Source organism: Myodes glareolus, chromosome 6 (genome assembly GCF_982192425.1).
Source record: "Myodes glareolus chromosome 6, mMyoGla1.1, whole genome shotgun sequence".
Taxonomy (NCBI): Eukaryota; Metazoa; Chordata; class Mammalia; order Rodentia; family Cricetidae; genus Myodes; species Myodes glareolus.
In genome coordinates, this window is record NC_142031.1 from 37,540,936 (window position 1) to 37,555,920 (window position 14,985).

Genomic DNA, 14,985 nt, shown 5'->3' on the forward strand with positions numbered 1-14,985 from the left:
TACATAAATACTCTAATTCCAAATATTAGTGTATTAGACAAAAGTTAATAATAGTTTAATTAAGAAAGTCCAAATAAACCTCATTAGTAAAACATTCAATGACGTGATTAAAAATGAGAACAGGGGGGTTGGCATTATAAAACGGCCGATGAGGGGGTCTATTGCCATGACTAGAATTTAAGTTTGGTCGCTGGAGTTGAATTTTCCTTTTACCCCTATCGGTATTCTTCTCTCTCTCTCTCTCTCTCTCTCTCTCTCTCTCTCTCTCTCTCTCTCTCTCTCTCTTTTCTCTTCTCTTCTCTCACCCAAACCCATTCACCCACACACACCCTCACCCACATTAAAATAAAAATTTTAAATATGCTATACTCAAAAATGTAAATTTCTGCAGATACATCACTAATACATAAACAAATGGTCAACATCTCTAGAGTGCAGGAGAAGGCTCATTAAAACACAGCCATTCATCTCATAAATCCAACAGAAATTATTTTCAAAAATTATAGCAAGGAGAGGGAGTTCTGATGAGTGTGTGGGAAAATAATGCTTACTCACTATCATGGATTTAAGTTACTACAATTTGAAAGTTCTTCAGTAAATGCAACATGGACTTACTATTTGATTCAGCCATACTATTCCTGGACAGACAGTCAAACAAATAACTAGTATGTAAATTCCTATCAGCCCCTACACTTAGGCTAACACTATTAGATTCAAATCAGTACCAAGTTTTGCAACCATCAACTGAGTCACAAGTACAAAAGATGTGGTACACATACATAATGAAATATTTGAAAGAGATGGACCTGTCAAGCATTATGTTTATTTAATAATCCAGTGATTGAAGATGAGTATCGTTCAGTCTCACTGATAGATAGTTCATACAAATTTTGTTCCTATAGATTGTGATGGCAGAAATACCATCATCAATGGTGAAAGTAAATTAGAGAGTATTGTTGTATCAATTGTCTGGTAATAGTAAGTTTTGCATAATACATTGAGTCTATGATGGAACTAATGTCCTTATCCTGTGTGAAATATTAATATGTTGTATATAGTGTTTCTGAACGCTCTTTAAGATACAATCTCATACTCTGTTCCTACTTTAACAATAAATTACATTAATCAAACAGTCCTTTATTATAAAAATACTTAGACATACATCATTCTGTGTGTTTCCAGTATGCATACTGAGCATCGTGGTCTTGACATTTAATGTGTTATCTAGTTTTTCCAGCTGAAAAGCAGGATGACCAAAATTACTATTTCAAGTATAACTTTTATTTCATTTCAGAAAGTAGATTAAATGACTGGCTATTTTCAGAAGAGATTATCTAAGTTGTCTTCTGTGTCTGCATATAATCCTTTTGACAGTTTATGCCAAAAGGGACACAAAAGATCTTGAGAAACACTGCAGGGTTCTGAAGAAATCAGACAAGGAAGGGTATATTCTACTAAGGTGACATACCCACCAGTTCCTACCAGAAAAATAACTGCCTGGTGAACTATGAGAAGTGTTATAAAAACATGCTTTGACATTCTCTTAAATAAGGGACAAGTAAATTAAGATTTATATATATATATATATATATATATATATATATATATATATATATATATATATTTGTCTGTAATCAGTTGTTCTCTGTTTCCAGGAAACAATTTTTGAGCTTTTCTGGCCAGCTGTGAAAGAAGATAGTGAGAATTGAGACCTGTAGAAGGCCCCAAAGGAAGCAGCAGCTAGATGCACTATATTCTGCTATGGTAACACTTAAGAAAATATGAACAAGTCATCCACAGGGCATGTAACACAGGCTGATGCAAGCTGGAATGATTTTTTTTTAAAAAAAAGATGCAGTTGTGTGCTTAACTGAGCTGAAATATTTGTTCTAAGTGTGGTGGAAAATGGCCTGCAATGTTCTTATGAGTGATGGAAACCTTGATTTGTTAATCAAAATCAAATTACTATTAAAAATATCTAGCTTTAATTTTCAGGGTTCTCTAGAGGAAGAGAAAAAATAGAATGAATACATATGTTAATATGCATAATATATAATATATCAAATGTATAACATATTAAAACATAACATATGTGATATATAATAACATAACATATATTAATATACCTGTTACATATACCTATTAAGGTATATTCATATACCTATTAAGTTGTCATTTATTAGATTGGCCTTCATCACACATGCTGGGTAGTCCAACCATAGCTTTCTTCACACTGGAAAGGTTGAGAATTTGACAGTTTCTTGGTTCACAGAGCTAGAAGCCTCAACCAGCACAATTTGGTGCTGAGAACTTGAGAGATTACTAGAGAGCTGCCGGTGTTCAATGGTGTTCAGTCCACTTTGGAAAAGTCTGGGTTGTGACGTAAGCAAAGGATGGCAGCAACAGAGCATCCACAGCATGAGTGCCATCACCATGGAAATGGACGACAGGCAGAGGGAACCTTTCCTTTCGACCTTCCCTCCTATGCTGGTCACTTCCAGAAGTCTCATACTCACTGATGAGGGTGCCCCCTTCATGATAGGGAAGCTCAACCAATCATATTGTGTTTAGCGTGTGGCCCCCTGAGGCCAAGAAAAAACGGATAAAACATCCAGGTGTGCTCGCCTTGGTCTCTGTTCCTTCCGTGCTCCTGATGTTGGTTGAATCCTTGGTTATGTAAGTGTTCCTTTTCCCCAATTATTAAATCCTTTTGTATTAAACTGGTCTGGTTAATTCTAACTTATCGATCGATCACACCCACCACCTTCAGTAAACCCATTCAGCAAATTTCTTACAGAGCTGCCCAGAGGTATGTCTGTGAGCTGAGTCCTGATGCATCCATATTGACAACCAATGTTAACCACAACAATAGTCTTCTCAAGTTCAGTACTAATGACACTATATTTCCTCTGTTTTTTTTTCATAAATATGATGACAATTTGATCATAACATGATCAAGAGATACTTAGCTGGACCTGGCATGGAATTAATAATTCATTACCATAATGTTGAAGAACAACTAATTTATCTCAGTTGATAAAGTTATGTACAAAAGTGTCTAAATAAGCACTAAGACATCATCAAAAGGATAGAATATTTATGGAATATTCATAATTTATTTTCTGGCCTACATGGGCACCTTCTCACATATACAAAAACACAGACACATACACATCTTTTACAGAACCTTAATAAAATAGGAAAAGTAGACTAAAGTTTTTGGGAGTAAACAGTAAAAGAACCCCTCCATACACACACCACACACGTACACATGCATACATACTGACTGTATCCCCTGTAAGAATTCACAGGACACTCTTCATTTTCATTAAAACAACAGTAAACTGCACCAACATCCTCAAAACGACCTCTGGTTAGTGTTCTCTTTAGGTTAAAAATCACCCTCTATGGCTACTACTGAATCAAAACTCCCTGATCCCTGTTGTACCTGAGAAGTGCCTGAAGCTAGCTGTGTTGTACTCCTTTGGCACGAATATCCTAACAGTGTGATATGTAATGAATATTAAATTGCTTTTTCTCCAAGGATGAACAGTGATTCTGAATAGCTGTCTAGAGCCGGTTTTGTACTGCATAGAAACTCTGTGCAGGGGTGACTTGAGGTAACATTATTGCTGACCTGCTTGGCAATCCAAGTTAGGAGGAGGCAAACCTCTTCCATCAGTAGAGTGCCTTGCCAATAGCCAGTCATTGAGAACACAGATGTGCACTGTAGTGCAAAGGCTCTGATTAGGTAGTCTTCTGATGTGGTGTTTTTACATATTATATAATAGCGAAAGTTATTCCTATAACACCAGGCTTTTTGTTTAGATTAACTAGGGCACAAAGCTCTTGAAATTATTTGCAACAAGGCTATTAGTTTATGTAACTGTTTTCATGTATTATGGGAACCTAGTTTAAATTGTGACTTGAGTATTATAAAAGAGCACTGGCTTTGCAATAAAAGTATGCAGTTGTATCTCCTACTCTGCATCCCTTGTGTCCTGATTTCTGCGGCACTATCCAGGGTCATCCATAACTGAGGTAGTTGGGGAAGGTCCCCAACAAATAGCTAAGGTCAGTCTTGTGGATGCTGCATGTCTACATGACTAGTCCTCAAATAAATCCTACAATGCCAAGATTTCAATGGCTTCCCCTGGACAGCATTGTTGTCTATGTGCTCACACACTTTCACTGGATGAGTAAAGCAAATCCCTGTGAAGTTTTACCGAGGCAGGCAGATATGGAAGTAGACCACTGATTTCTCCTGGAAATTGTTTTGTAAATCTATCCGTTGCTATTTTTGATCTCTGTCTTTCCTCTGTAATAAATCTTAGTCACAATACAAGAGCCTTTGACTTTTATGGATCCTTCCAGTGAATCCTCAAGCTGATGTTTGGTCTTCAGAAGCATTAGCATAGTCTGTTTAATTATTGCCTCCCTTAAACCATAGGAATAGATTCAGTGCTGGCTCTCTAGGAACCTGACTTGCCACATAACTGGCCATAGGTAGATCACACTGCCTACATGTAAAGCCCTTCTGCACTAAGGGCTATATTCCAACTTTTGATAGAGTTGGGCCAAGAGTATTGCTGAACCTTGGTTTTCAGCCTCTTGGAATTTCACATCCCATGCTTAAAAGGAGACTCTTTCTCAAAGGAGTAGCTTATGTCCTAGTTATAGTTAGCTTTATCAGGTAACCTGACAAGCGCGAGCCACCTGAAAAGGAAGTATCAGCTGAGGAACTTCACAGGTCATAGTGTCCTGCAGATGTGGCTGCATGGAATTAATCAGTCTTGTTTATTAATTGAAGCAGGAGAGCCCAGGTTACTATGGGGGATACCATCCCTAGGTAGGTGTTCCCATGTGAGCCTTGAGCAAGCCCAGAGTGTGAGCCAGCAATTAGTGTTCCTCCATAGCTTCTGCCTTTGAGTTTCTGCCCTGAGGTGGACTGTGACATAGAGGTGGGAGATGAAATAAGCCAGTCCCATTCCTGGGTGGCTATTAGTCAAGGTGTATCAGGATAACAGAAAGGAAACTAGCATATGAGTAATATTGTAGAATACCTGACACTCTTGTCTGATACCTCATGTAGACATGTCCACACAGATATGTAATGTAGATACACTAATAAGTAAATACATAAACACATGATAGATAGATAGATAGATAGATAGATGATAGATAGATACATACATACATACATGTATGCGTACATACACACATACATATATAAATGGAAAGTGTTATAAAATGAAATGTATCAGTTACCCAGCTCTAAACCTGCTCTTCAGATTTCCCTGAATTATTTTTTTCAGGTCAGCTTTGCTGTTCTCCAAGTATTATGACACATGTGCCAATGAGTGTAGTCATTATTGTCTTCACCTTTCATGTTGACATATCTTTTTTTTTTCCTGCCAGGGTTTGTGGTTTCACTCATAAGCCATGATCACTTACCTCTGGTTCATACTCCAAGACTCATTGTTTTACAATCAGTTGCTCCTTCTCCATAACTGTTATTTCCCCAATTCTATCAAAGAACAAACTAAATGCCAAAATGTTTCTGTTTCATCACTCAAAATAGATAACATGACATAAATTTTCTTCATAGTAGGGTAAAATTTTCAGATTGTTTTATCTGATGTTTCTTTATCACGTATCATTCAACAAATTGTCTCTGAATGATAAAATCCTAGGATTTTTATTGTTTTGTCACACTGTAGAAAATTACCTTCCAATGTCATGTACATAATTGACGTTCCTGTCTGTTTATGTGCCTGGAGCTAATTATGACAGAAAATCTGTAGAGATTTCTCTACTCTCATCTCATTGCTAAATCTAAAAACAGATTGCTGAATTTCATATAAAATTTTTAATTTGGTCTTTGTGCTATATGGTTGTAACTTGTGTTCATAGCACCACTGCATACTACCGACCTAAAGTCTCTACATCTGTTTTTGAGGGAATAAAACAAAAGCATTGACAATTATTCTCAAAACCTCTAATTTTCTGTGTTGAATATTATTCTGAAAGCACTGTTCTAAGACACCTTGTTTCCATTTTTAAGACAATCTAATCTTTTATCACGCCATAATCAATTAATTAGATTTGTGTAAAATACAAATTAGAAGACAATTTCTTCTAAGAAAATTTCACTCTGCCTTTATACTTGGTTAGTCAGCATTCTAAATTTTAAGAAAATTAAATGCCATGTTAGTTGTATAATGGCCTTATGAAATATATCACCTCCAGTCATCTTGTCTTTAATTTTTATGGTACTGTTTCATACTGCTTTCGATGTCCATTACTACAAATTCTAAAAAGCTTATGTTATACAAAAATGAAGAAAGTGTAAGTTGAAAGAATGCAGGGAGTGAAGAAGAGAGTACAAACAAACATCCATAAGAAAGAAAAGAAGAAATGAAAAGAAAAAACAGTAAATTTCCAAACTTATGTGTTCCTAGCTTCAAGTAAGTTGTTCTCTTAAATCCCAATATCTCTACCTCAAACACACACACACACAACACACACACACACATCACATTCACACATATGCAAACACACACAAATGCACACACATCACGCGATGCTTGCATACATACACATATACAAGCACTCACACACATACAGACACACAGCAAAGACATTCACACACACACACACACACACACATGCAAGCTAGACTCATACACACATGAGCACACACACATGCACAAAGAAACACCCTTGGATAGCCACTGTTATGCTTGCTCTAAACAGTATATTGAATGTATCAGAACTCCCAAAATACTCATTGTCCTTAATAGGTGCAATACAGATGCTAGGGTTGCATATTTGTATGAACAGCTATGTAGAGAGGCATCATTTATTAGTCAAGGATAAAGGCTTTAAAAATCAACCTTGCTAGTACCTTGATTTTAGATTTCCAGATTTCAGAACTGTAAGAAAATCAGTTTCTGCATTTGTGATCCACTCAGTCTGTAGTAACTTTAGAAAATTAAGACAAGGTTTTAGTTCCCTGATCATCAAATGCATTGGAATTATGTTGCTTACAAAGGAAATAACATATGACAGAGATTTACAACAAGGAACATGTATTTGACTCTCTACGTTTGCATCCAACTATGTCACTGAATTGATTTTTTGGGAAAATGTATAAATCTCACTGGTCAGGAGACACGAATTCTGGTTCAGAGAAATCATGCACATGGAAGTGATGACAGTGATTTCTCTGTCAGATGATGAAGAAATATAACATGTGTAATTGCTCATTTTGTCCACTTTTTATGTGTTTTGTGTGCATGTATTTATGCAGGTATGAGTACACATAAATGGGATACACTTGTGAGTTCATACATGCAGAGACCCAAAGTCTATACCAGGAATTATCGCCCATGTTCTTCACCTTATTCAATGAGGAAGAGTCACTTGATCACACACTGAGCTCTCCCTTGTGGTCTTCTTCTGAAGCAGATCATTCTGATGACCTCCTATTGACACTTCCCAAGGCTTTAACTGCAGAAACCTGCTATGCCCACCAAACACTTTACGTGGTTTTCTGGGGATTCAGACTTAAGTCTTTGTATTTACTAGACAGAAGTTACTAACTTAATTGGCCATAATTCTTAACATGATGAACATATTCTTTCAAAGGAAGGTTTCAATATTCTGAATTGTCCATATTCTTGAAAGAGCATAACAAATTTTATGCACACGACAATTTCTCTCTCAGGCTTCTTACAACTGTCTATCACATTATTGTTTTGCAGTAAAGACTTGTTAGGTGTTTTATTCAAAATGAATATTAATTTAATTAAGAACACTTTGTAAACCCAATGAAATAAACGTCCTTCATGTCAATGTCAATGAGCTGTTTTATCTGCTACTTTTTCATAGCAACAAGAAAATAATATTGAGCTGGCAACAGTTTAAAAATAGGAGCAGGAGTTACAATACCATTTTCAAGAAAAACCGAAGAAAGCAACCAGTGACAGATTTGCAGTCTGAACCTGAGGTTAGAGCTGAGAAGCCATGGTTAGAATTGGAAACACCAGCTGCTTCCCTTTCAGCAATCACTTAAGAGAAAGCAAACACAGCAGAGGGTGCTGAAGCAAGCTGGGGGCATGGAAGTGGCAGTCAAACACGCTGCAGAAAACAAATGGTTGCAAGTGATGCAGGACTTCAGGGAGATGAAGTTCACCCATCCATTACAGAAGCATTCCCAGTTGCTAGTTGTTCTTTTCAACCAGTGAAAAGATAGGAATTACTTCTCAATCTTCTTATGGAGAAACAAATAAGGAAATCTAAAGTCATCCAAATGTAGAAACTATGACAGTCTATTGACATTATAACTAGACAAATGCTTGCAACAAATTGCATCATTACTGGCTTACATATATTCAAAGTTTCCAATCAATTGAAGTTAATATTGGATACTACTTGTTTTTATATTTTTGAGGCATGCTACAATTTACTTATTATTTTCTGAAGGTATGATATTATTAAAATGTTTTAATTATTTTAAGTACATTACTACTGAATGTATAATGCATCATATCTTACCCAAGCTTCCCCATCTCCTGTTTCATCGGCAGCTTTTGTGGTGACTACCTCTACATGGCATATGAACAGGAAAATAAAACAACAGAGCATCTCCAAGAAACCTTTGTTCTTGCCTCAAACCTTTGTATCTGATCCCATGGGTTGTTGTTGATAACCAAGCCTCAACGCAGATCTGGTCAAGAACAGTGTTGTTTTATGCAATGGAATGACTCTTCAACTGGCTTCACTGAATTGATTCTTCTCCTTGTCAACTTCACCTAAGACAATTCTAAGCGGCTTCTTGTTAGATGGCTTAACAAGAGAGGTCAATGTATTTCATTTAGCAATTAGTTTTTAAAAAGCAACTGCCTTTTACTACAACCCCAAACCTAAGAATGTCCTTAGTTTCCAGAAGTTCTTTTATTGAACATATTTGTTTTGGCTCTTCTGGGTATTTTTTTTTTTTGCTTTTCCATATGAAGTTGAGTATTGTTTTACCTTTTGAGGTCTGTGAAGAATTTTGTTGGGATTTTGATGGACATTGCATTGAATCTGTTAATTACTTTTGGTAAGATTATCATTTTTACTATCATGTAGAAAAAGACAAAATCTCCTGAGTAACTTGGGAATATGGGGACCATGAACAAGGGTAGAAGGGGAGGGGCAAGGAAAGGAGGGGAGTAAAGAAAAATGTGTAGTTCAATAAAAACAATTAAAAAGACACAGAACCAAAACCAAACAAACAAACAAAAAGAATCCTCTTATCACCATACACCTTCTTAAGTCGACACACAAGCCCAGCATCAGGTTTTGCTTTGTATTGAAGTTAGATTATCAGAATTGTCTTTGTGCATGGAGCTCTAAAACCAAACACTAATGCACTCATTCAATACATTCAAGAAAACTTGCTAAATTCTCTACCCAGACACACTTGTGAGACACTAGTCACACACATGTTATGTTTGAAGTCTGTGAAGTCTGAGAATATCACCCTATTCCCATAAGCTTTCATCCCTTAGAATGCATCTGAAGCAGATACAAAGGTGATGATAAAGAAAATCTGAAGTCATTACTATATGATACACTATCTGCTGAGTTCAAAATATTATGTTTGTTCCTCATATTTAGCCCAAGGTTTGTAATTATTGGCACTTTATCTTTTAAAATGAGGTCTGGGGCTGGAAAGATGTCTCAGAATTGATGAGTCCTTGCTGCTCTTACAGACGACTGAAATTCACTTCCCAGCACCTATGGTCAAGTGGCTCACAACTCTATTAACTCCCATTTCAAGGAAACTGTTATTCCTCTGACCTCTAGGGGCACCATCATGTATGCAGAGCACATACACATGTGCAGGCAAATATTCATATACAAAAAAATAAAAATAAATGAATACAAAATTAATCTCAAAAGATCATAAACCATCTTTGAAAATGCTACATAAAAATACTTTACGGTTCAAGGGACAAACTAGCATCCAGAATGCAACGTAAATATCTATATAAAAGTAATATAGTCATTAGTCAATGATTGATGGATTATATTTTTTATATATTTCTTAGAATATAAGAAATCATCAGTAGATAAATTTTTCATGGTAAAAAACATGGCTGCCTATACCAAATATAAACTGTGATGACATGGCCTACGATATGCCAAGGTTACAAAATAATTACTTTGGTATTGCCTAATGTCCTCAGAACCATGAAGAACACAAAAGTACAAAAGTACAAAAGTAAATGATACAACAAAAAGTGGCAGTTAAGTATAAGAAGTGTGAGGTTAGTGCCAAAAGAACCCAAAGCACAGCATTTTAGTAAAGCTTTTAAATAGGAAGAGTGCATTTTAAGATAGCATCCACGAATGGTAAAGTTAGGACATAGGCTAGAGAATATTTTCACTAGAAAGCATCATGCATCTGTGCATAGCTGTATTTCTGTGTTTTCCCTCAGAGAAGCAGGATGTGTTTACAGCAGTATCCCCACAAATGAACAAATGTGGGATCTCTGCGGCCACATCAGCCAGCAGAATAATGAATGGTACATGGAAAACAAGAAGGCACATTTGGGTCAACACCATTGTGTTATATAACATCTCCTGTTGATCAAGATGTCATAATTTGATTGCTTATTGTAATGTAAAATTGTAGCAAACTTAGTTATAGGCCACTTGAAAGCTATTGGCAGGACAGATTTAACCTTACAGTGTTGTAAGACAATCGTCTTGTACCCTGTAAAGATTTGTCACTTGTATTGGTTTCATGAATGCTGTTTGGCCAGTAGCTAGGCAGGAAGTATAGGTGGGGCAATCAGAACAAGAGAATTCTAGGAAGAGGAATGGCTCAGTCTGCAGTGGTCACCCAGACACAGAGAAAGCAAGATGAGAATACCTCAGTAAGAGGTACCAAGCCACATGGTTAGCACAGACAAGTATTAAGGGTTAATCTATGATGTAAGAGTTAATAAGAAGCCTGAGCTTAATAGGCCACCAGTTTATAATTAATGTAGACCTATGTGTATTTCTTCAGGACTGAATGGCTATGGGACAGGACAGAACAGAAACCTCTGTCAACATTACAGCTTTTAAATTTTTGTTTTGAACTAAAATATATGCACTTTGTTTCTTATTTTTTAATAATTTTTAATGCAGTCTCTCTGAAAAGGGTGGTATAAAAAGATGTAAATAGATAATATCAGTTAATTATTTTTGGAGAAAAGTCTTAGCATAACACTGAGCTGGGGTTTTAACAGTGGGATGTTCTCACTGCAGGCATTAATTCATCTCCTGCATCCATTTCCTTTGTTTGAACCCTTAGATCACCATTAATAATCATTTTGAATATCAATTCCGATGATATACCATGTAACTCACCCATTAACAGTGCACTGCTGAGAATACTGCATTATTAAATTTTTGACTTAGGCTTAATAAATATCTATATATTAAATATATATTCTAATATGTTAACAAAATAGTCCATTCTATTTTCAGTGTTCCATCATTAATTACTCTCCTGGTGTTCTTTGATCATCATTCATCCAGTTTCACAGCTTTTCATTTCCCCAAAAGAAATTCTACAATCATAGATCAGTTATATTGAGGCCATGGCAACTGCTAGTATGTAGCCCTGGTTGTCCTAGAACTCACTATGTAGATCAGGATGGTGTCAAATCACAGTTGGTGAACACTTAGGGTTTTTATTTTTCACCATTTATCTATATGAAAAACACTATCAAGAAAATTGACATACAAGTATTTTTCAAAATAGTGTTCTTTGCTCTTTTTCTGTTTTGGTTATCTGTTTCTTTGGAGCTGTTCTAAGAACTGTGAAGTGGAATGTCACTGCACTATCCATCTTCACAATCATACTCTTATTGAGCAATGAAATATAGACTGATTTTCCCTATATAATTCGACTACTAAACAACCATATCTTTATTTGAATGTGAAGCCCTTATGTATTATATTTTCACCTATTATAGCACTCTTATGCTTTGAACTATTAATCCCCAAAGCATTTCTGAGACTTCAGAAGTATGGCGGTGTCTTTGCCTTACTCTCATTTGTTAAGGATGAATTATCTGGCCAGAGATGTCTTCATTTAAAAGGAGTCTCACATAGACTTTATAACATGGTGTTTCATTGCCGTTTAGAGTTCAGTTTTATTTATAATAAATATGATTTGTATTCAGTTATAAATGATAAGACTTTAGATTTCCACCAAATTTTTTAATAAAAAAATAGAAGAAAATCTTTGTTTTGTCTCGAAATCTCAAATAACCTTTTTCCTATCGTACACTTTTGAGAGTCTTATTTTGTTTTGTTTTTAGCATGTCCCTGTTTAACAAATTGTGTATTTTTCAATATAATGGTATGTGTTCCATAATGTGGGAAATGATTTTTGACATCCTTGAAAATGCAGAAAGTGGTTTGATCTTACATTTGTATGTTTTAGAAAGAAGTGCAGAGAAGAAACCTAAAGAGAACTCAAAACAAAATGGCTCAGCATGGCTACTTAATATTCTATCTCCATGTGAAAAAGTTAATGATAAAAGTTGCAGTTTACCTGTCATGGTCAGAACTACTCAGAATGGTAGCTTCAGTGTGGGTTGAGCATTGGGTGTGGAGTATGGTGATGAAGAGACGTTCTGGTGACACTCCTCTTGCTAAATGTTTTCTTATCCATTGTGAAAACACATTGGAAGACAAGAGTGAATTATTGGGAGAATCCTATAGAGGGGTCAGTACAGCTTTAAATCAGAGAAATGAGGGAAATAAAACATGGCATGAGAAATGGAGGGCAAAGGGAAGGCCTACACTTAGAAAGGAAGGAAGTTCTACAAGCCATAAAGCCAACAATCCCATCACTGCTAAATGAAGAGCCATGTTTCCCTGCCCTTGTAACTGAGGCTGTATCTAATTTAATACCTTGTGTTTCAATTCCCATGGTCATATATAGCCTAAAAATCTATATAAAATATATAGAAAGTAGTCTATGAAACAGGCTAATTTCAGAGATGACATTCAGACACACAGGATACCAAGCGAAAATGTTTGCCTTTATTTACCAGGTGAGAAGTCACAAAGATGGTAACACCCATCATGTTTATTCTGGTTTTACTGTTTATTTTACATACATACATTATATTACATATGTACAGAATATATTTGCTTATATATGTATGTGTATTGTATGTATATACACATGTGTATGCTAAAAGTTCTTCAGTAATACCTCCCCAACACCATCCTTCTCAACATCTTTCTCTTCTATTCTTGAAATAAAATGGATGGTGGTCAGAAAATTTTTCCATTGGCAAAAATTCTACAAACAAAAATATTCAAGATGGCTAATGTCAGGAAATTCAGTTGTCAGCTAGAAGATGCAACAAGCTCTAAACCTTTGTCTCTTGAGATGACAGAAACAAAATTATCTGCTGGGTTCTTTCAAACTTAGCAGGGTGTGCTGGAGTGTGTCCTGCTGAGAGTTACAGCAGTCACCAGCCTGCTGGTCAGTGTTTACATCTTTATCGTTTAAGTTTTTTCAGGCTCTCTTTACAGCAGCTGTGTGGTGCCTGACACAGTCTCTCAAACTCCTGAACCGTGAGAATGCACTGTTATGTTTCACTATTTTAGCCAGCTTGAGGGTAACTACTGGGGCCTGCACTGAGATGAAAAGGGATGACTGGGATGCTTCTTCTATATTCAGCAACAAACAGAAAATCCTTGCCTGGGGGCGCTACCATCTTCTAGATTCTGCCAGCCCTCAGATTCTCCTGCACCTACAGATACTTAAACATTTGATCATACTGGTGTTTCCATTTTTGTTTTTCTTTGTTTGGATAGTTTGTTGCTGTTGTTGTTGGGCTGTTTTTTTCTCTTTTTTTGGTGTTGGTGTTGCATTTAAATTATGTATGCCTGTGGTGCACACACGTGCACATACATGCCGTCACCCATCACATGCATGTGGTAGTCAGAGGACAACCTGTGGAAATCAGTTCTCTTGCTCTCTCACTTTATACAAGAAATAAGGCTTGGTGCCGTGTACCCTGGCCCACTAAGCTTGCTCACTGGTTCCTTGTTTGGTATTTCAGATTGTTTTGGAAGAAGATTGACCTGACCTCCAACATCATTACAGCAGATGTATTTCGAATGCAATTACACAATGAAACTTTCATTAAACTGTGTGTGGGAGGAAAGTTACAACTAATACATGAAAATGATCACTTCAAAGTATTTGCAGACAGGAATAAAGAAACAAAGTATAAGACTTTCTCTGCAACTTTATCCAAATAAACTAATAGTAAAATAATGGGGCTGACATATGTCCTAAGAGCTGTCACATCACTGCCAACATCTAGCATGGCTTGAACATCAATCATGTCTTATCAAACACCTCAGGGTAGGAATAAGGACCAAACGGTACTGCCTAATCACAGTTCTATTAAGCAATGAAGAGCAAGGCATATGAAGCACTTTGAAAAAATATTTAATTTCTGAAGGGAAGGTAATTAAATCTATTTGAAGATGTAGGATACTAGTTTTCTTATTCATCGAACAGTGTTTCTTTCATCTCAGGTAGCACTCCATTATAAAAGGTTATTTCTAAAAGGTCAAATGAGCGATGGCTGTTGTTCACTGCTTAAAAGTGTCCAATGCAATGCGTAGCAAAGTCTCTGGAGGTGGATGTCAGGTGGAAAATCAAAGCCTATAGGAAAAAAAATGACGGAAAATCTTGATATGACGTCAATTTGACCAAACCATGGGACATTTGAATGGGTCTTTTGTTTATATTTTCCTGCAGCTTGTTTCCCTATAGAAGTCAGATTTAAATGCATATCTTACTTTATTTTAGAATACTCACATCCATTATTAGAAAACCAAAAATTTTGAGCCTGAGCTACTAGTATTGATCATATTAATTTGTCATTCATTCACTGGGCTATG